At 41.1% G+C, this 6,430-nt stretch overlaps 1 non-coding gene across 1 annotated transcript; it reads left to right on the forward strand.

Moving 5' to 3' along the window:
* The first annotated feature begins 5,402 nt into the window (after window positions 1-5,402).
* Window positions 5,403-5,510, forward strand: LOC112804698 (small nucleolar RNA R71). Its single transcript, XR_003203314.1, has one exon. It is a non-coding gene; the product is annotated as a small nucleolar RNA R71 (small nucleolar RNA).
* Window positions 5,511-6,430: the final 920 nt, after the last annotated feature.

Genomic DNA, 6,430 nt, shown 5'->3' on the forward strand with positions numbered 1-6,430 from the left:
CACAACTTCGCACAACTAACCAGCAAGTGCACTGGGTCGTCCAAGTAATAAACCTTACGCGAGTAAGGGTCGATCCCACGGAGATTGTTGGTATGAAGCAAGCTATGGTCATCTTGTAAATCTCAGTCAGGCAGACTCAAATGGTTATGGATGATGAACAAAACATAAAGATAAAGATAGAGATACTTATGTAATTCTTTGATAAGAATTTCAGATAAGCGTATGGAGATGCTTTGTCCCTTCCGTCTCTCAGCTTTCCTACTGTCTTCATCCAATCCTTCTTACTCCTTTCCATGGCAAGCTGTATGTAGGGTTTCACCGTTGTCAGTGGCTACCTCCCATCCTCTCAGCGAAAATGTTCAACGCACCCTGTCACGGCACGGCTAATCATCTGTCGGTTCTCAATCAGGTTGGAATAGAATCCATTGATTCTTTTGCGTCTGTCACTAACGCCCAGCCTTCAGGAGTTTGAAGCTCGTCACAGTCATTCAATCATTTAATCCTACTCAGAATACCACAGACAAGGTTTAGACATTCCGGATTCCCTTGAATGTCGCCATCAATTCTAGCTTATACCACGAAGATTCCGATTAAGGAATCCAAGAGATATCCACTCAATCTAAGGTAGAACGGAGGTGGTTGTCAGACACACGTTAATAGGTGAGAATGATGATGAGTGTCACGGATCATCACATTCATCAAGTTGAAGAACAAGTGATATCTTAGAACAAGAACAAGCTGAATTGAATAGAAGAACAATAGTAATTGCATTAATACTCGAGGTACAGCAGAGCTCCACACCTTAATCTATGGTGTGTAGAAACTCCACCGTTGAAAATACATAAGAACAAGTAAGATAAAAAGAAGAGAATATGCAATGAACTCCAAAAACATCTATGAAGATCAGTATTAATTAGATGAGCGGGGCTTTAGCTTTTTGCCTCTGAACAGTTTTGGCATCTCACTCTATCCTTCGAAATTCAGAATGATTGGCTTCTATAGGAACTCAGAATCCAGATAGTGTTATTGATTCTCCTAGTTAAGTATGATGATTCTTGAACACAGCTACTTTATGAGTCTTGGCCGTGGCCCAAAGCACTCTGTCTTCCAGTATTACCACCGGATACATACATGCCACGGACACATAACTGGGTGAACCTTCTCAGATTGTGACTCAGCTTTGCTAGAGTCCCCAATTAGAGGTGTCCAGGGTTCTTAAGCACACTCTTTTTGCCTTGGATCACAACTTTATTTCCTTCTCTCTTTTTTTTTCTTTCTCTTTCTCCTTTTTTTTCGAAATTTTTTTTTGTATTCACTGCTTTTTCTTGCTTCAAGAATCATTTTTATGATTTTTCAGATCCTCAGTAACATGTCTCCGTTTTCATCATTCTTTCAAGAGCCAACATTCATGAACAACAAATTCAAAAGACTTATGCACTGTTCAAGCATACATTCAGAAACCAAAATATTGCCACCACATCAAAATAATTAATCTGTTATAAAATTTAAAATTCATACAATTCTTCTCTTTTTCAATTAAGAACATTTTTCATTTAAGAAAGGTGATGGATTCATAAGACATTCATAACTTTAAGGCATAGACACTAAGGCACTAATGATCATAAGACACAAACATGGATAAGCATAAGCATGATTTTTCGAAAAATAGAAAAATAAAGAACAAGGAGATTAAAGAACGGGTCCACCTTAGTGATGGCGGCTTGTTCTTCCTCTTGAAGATCTTATGGAGTGCTTGAGCTCCTCAATGTCTCTTCCTTGCCTTTGTTGCTCCTCTCTCATGATTCTTTGATCTTCTCTAATTTCATGGAGGAGGATGGAATGTTCTTGGTGCTCCACCCTTAGTTGTCCCATGTTGGAACTCAATTCTCCTAGGGAGGTATTGATTTGCTCCCAATAGTTTTGAGGAGGAAAGTGCATCCCTTGAGGCATCTCAGGGATTTCATGATGAGAGGGGTCTCTTGTTTGCTCCATCCTTTTCTTAGTGATGGGCTTGTCCTCGTCAATGAGGGTGCTCTATGTCAACTCCAACTGAATAACAGAGGTGACAAATGAGATGAGGGAAGGCTAACCTTGCCAAGGTAGAGGACTTATCTGCCACCTTATAAAGTTCTTGGGATATAATCTCATGAACTTCTACTTCCTCTCCAATCATGATGCTATGAATCATGATAGCCCGGTCTATAGTAACTTCGGACCAGTTGCTAGTCAGAATAATTGAGCGTTGGATAAACTCCAACCATCCTCTAGCCATGGGCTTGAGGTCATGCCTTCTCAGTTGAACCGGCTTTCCTCTTGAATCTCTCTTCCATTGAGTGCCCTCTTCACAAATGTCTATGAGGACTTAGTCTAACCTTTGATCAAAGTTGACCCCTCTAGTGTAAAGGTGTTCATCTCCTTGCATCATGGGCAAGTTGAATGCCAACCTTACATTTTCCAGACTAAAATCCAAGTATTTCCCCCGAACCATTGTAAGCCAATTCTTTGGGTCTGGGTTCACACTTTGATCATGGTTCTTGGTGATCCATGCATTGGCATAGAACTCTTGAACCATTAAGATTCCGACTTGTTGAATGGGGTTGGTAAGAACTTCCCAACCTCTTCTTCGGATCTCATGTCGGATCTCCAGATATTCACTCTTTTTGAGTTTAAATGGGACCTCGGGATCACCTTCATCATGGCCACAACTTCATAGAAGTGGTCTTGATGCACCCTTGAGATGAATCTCTCCATCTCCCATGACTCGGAGGTGGAAGCTTTTGCCTTCCCTTTCCTCTTTCTAGAGGTTTCTCCGGCCTTGGATGCCATAAATGGTTATGGAAAAACAAAAAGCAATGCTTTTACCACACCAAACTTAAAAGATTTGCTCGTCCTCGAGTAAAAAAAGAAAGAAGAGAGTAGAAGAAGAAGAAATGAAGGAGATGGAGGAGGCTTTGTGGTTCGGCCAAGGGGAAGAAGTAGTGTTTAGGTTGTGTGAAAATGAAGGAGTGAAGATGGGTTTATATAGGAGTGGAGATAGGGGTAGGGTTCGGTCATGTATGGGTGGGTTTGGGAGGGAAAGTGGTTTGAATTTAAATAGTTAGGTAGGTGGGGTTTTATGAAGGATGGATGTGAGTGGTGAAGAGAATAGTGGGATTTGATAGGTGAGGGGTTTTTGGGGAAGAGGTTTTGAGATGATTGGTGAATGGGTGAAGAAGAGAGAGAGTGGTGGGGTAGGTGGGGATCCTGTGGGGTCCACAGATCCTGAGGTGTCAAGGAAAATTCATCCCTGCACCAAGTGGCGAGCAAAAATACTCTTTATGCCAATTCTGGCGTTAAACGCCAGGCTGGTGCCCATTTCTGGCGTTTAACGCCAGCTTCTTGCCCTTTCCTGGCGTTTAACGCCAGTCTGGTGCCCCTTTCTGGCGTTAAACGCCCAGAATGGTGCCAGACTGGGCGTTAAATGCCCATTTGCTGCCCTTACTGGCGTTTAAACGCCAGCAAGGTCTTCCTCCAGGGAGTGCTGTTTTTCTTTCTATTTTTCATTCTGTTTTTGGTTTTTCAATTGATTTTGTGACTTCCCATGATCATCAACCTACAGAAAACATAAAATAACAAAGGAAAAATAGATAAATATAACATTGGGGTTGCCTCCCAACAAGCGCTTCTTTAATGTCAGTAGCTTGACAGTGGGCTCTCATGGAGCCTCACAGATGCTCAGAGCAATGTTGGAACCTCCCAACACCAAACTTAGAGTTTGAATGTGGGGGTTTAACACCAAACTTAGAAGTTGGTTATGGCTTCCCAACACCAAACTTAGAGTTTGACTGTGGGGTCTCTGTTTGGCTCTGTTTTGAGAGAAGCTCTCCATGTTTCCTCTCCATGGTTACAGAGGGATATCCTTGAGCCTTAAACACAAGGGATTCTTCATTCACTTGAATGATCAATTCTCCTCTGTCAACATCAATCATAGCCTTTGCTGTGGCTAGGAAGGGTCTACCAAGGATGATGGATTCATCCATACACTTCCCAGTCTCTAGGACTATGAAATTATCAGGGATGTAATGGTCTTCAATTTTTACCAGAACATCCTCTACAAGTCCATAAGCTTGTTTTCTTGAATTGTCTGCCATCTCTAGTGAGATTTTTGCAACTTGCACCTCAAAGATCCCTAGCTTCTCCATTACAGAGAGAGGCATGAGATTTATGCTTGACCCTAGGTCACACAGAGCCTTCTTGAAGGTCATGGTGCCTACTGTACAAGGTATTGAGAACTTCCCAAGGTCCTGTCTCTTTTGAGGTAATCTCTGCCTAGTCAAGTTATCCAGTTCTTTGGTGAGCAAAGGGGGTTCATCCTCCCAAGTCTCATTACCAAATAACTTGTCATTTAGCTTCATGATTGCTCCAAGGTACTTGCCAACATGCTCTTCAGTGACATCTTCATCCTCTTCAGAGGAAGAATACTCATCAGAGCTCATGAATGGCAGAAGTAAATTCAATGGAATCTCTATGGTCTCAGTGTGAGCCTCAGATTCCCATGGTTCCTCATTAGGGAACTCATTGGAGGCCAGTGAACGTCCATTGAGGCCTTCCTCAGTGGCGCTCACTGCCTCTTCCTCCTCTCCAAATTCGGACATGTAGGTCATGTTAATGGCCTTGCACTCTCCTTTTGGATTCTCTTCTGTATTGCTTGGAAGAGTGCTAGGAGGGAGTTCAGTAATTTTCTTACTCAGCTGACCCACTTGTGCCTCCACGTTTCTAATGGAGGACCTTGTTTCAGTCATGAAACTTTGAGTGGTTTTGATTAGATCAGAGACCATGGTTGCTAAGTCAGAGTGGTTCTGCTTAGAATTCTCTATCTGTTGCTGAGAAGATGATGGAAAAGGCTTGCCATTGCTAAACCTGTTTCTTCCACCATTATTGTTGTTGAAACCTTGTTGAGGTCTCTGTTGATCCTTCCATGAGAGATTTGGATGATTTCTCCATGAAGGATTATAGGTGTTTCCATAGGGTTCTCCCATGTAATTCACCTATTCCATTGAAGGGTTCTCAGGATCATAAGCTTTTTCTTCAGATGAAGCATCCTTAGTACTGCCTGGTGCAGCTTGCATTCCAGACAGACTTTGAAAAATCATATTGACTTGTTGAGTCAATATTTTGTTCTGAGCCAATATAGCATTCAGGGTATCAATCTCAAGAACTCCTTTCTTCTGATTCGTCCCATTGTTCACAGGATTCCTTTCAGAAGTGTACATGAATTGGTTATTTGCAACCATTTCAATGAGTTCTTGAGCTTCTGTAGGCATCTTCTTCAGATGAAGAGATCCTCCAGCAGAGCTATCCAATGACATCTTGGACAATTCAGATAGACCATCATAGAAGATACCTATGATGCTCCATTCAGAAAGCATGTCAGAAGGACATTTTTTGATCAATTGTTTGTATCTTTCCCAAGCTTCATAGAGGGATTCACCTTCCTTCTGTCTGAAGGTTTGGACTTCCACTCTAAGCTTACTCAATTTTTGAGGTGGAAAGAACTTTGCCAAGAAGGCATTGACTAGCTTTTCCCAAGAGTTCAGGCTTTCTTTAGGTTGTGAGTCCAACCATATCCTAGCTCTGTCTCTTACAACAAAAGGGAATAGCATAATTCTGTAGACCTCAGGGTCAACCCCATTGGTCTTGACAGTGTCACAGATTTGCAAGAATTCAGCTCAAAACTGATGAGGATCTTCCAATGGAAGTCCATGGAACTTGCAATTCTGTTGCATTAGAGAAACTAATTGAGGCTTAAGCTCAAAGTTGTTTGCTCCAATGGCAGGGATAGAGATGCTTCTCCCATAGAAGTCGGGAGTAGGTGCAGTAAAGTCACCCAGCACCTTCCTTGCATTGTTGGCATTGTTGTTGTTTTCGGCTGCCATGTCTTCTTCTTTGAAGATTTCTGTTAGGTCCTCTGCAGAGAATTGTGTTTTAGCTTCTCTTAGCTTTTGCTTTAAGGTCCTTTCAGGTTCAGGGTCAGCCTCAACAAGAATACTTTTGTCTTTGCTCCTGCTCATATGAAAGAGAAGAAAACAAGAAAATATGGAATCCTCTATGTCACAGTATAGAGATTCCTTGATGTGTCAGAGGAAATGAAAAATAGAAGGAAGAGGTAGAAGAATTCAAACTTATCAAGAAAGATGGAGTTCGAATTGTGCATTAAGGAGGAGTGTTAGTCCATAAATAGAATGATGTGAAAAGAGGGGAAGAAATTTTTGAAAATAAATTAAAAACATTTTAAAAACATTTTGAAAAATACTAATTGATTTTCGAAAACTAAGAGTAGAAAAGAAATCAAGTGATTTTTGAAAAAGATTTTGAAATTAGAAATTAAAAAGATATGATTGAAAACTATTTTGAAAAAGATGTGAATAGGAAGATATAATTGAAAAGTTAT

The sequence above is a fragment of the Arachis hypogaea genome, chromosome 5 (assembly GCF_003086295.3).
Source record: "Arachis hypogaea cultivar Tifrunner chromosome 5, arahy.Tifrunner.gnm2.J5K5, whole genome shotgun sequence".
NCBI classification, from domain to species: domain Eukaryota; kingdom Viridiplantae; phylum Streptophyta; class Magnoliopsida; order Fabales; family Fabaceae; genus Arachis; species Arachis hypogaea.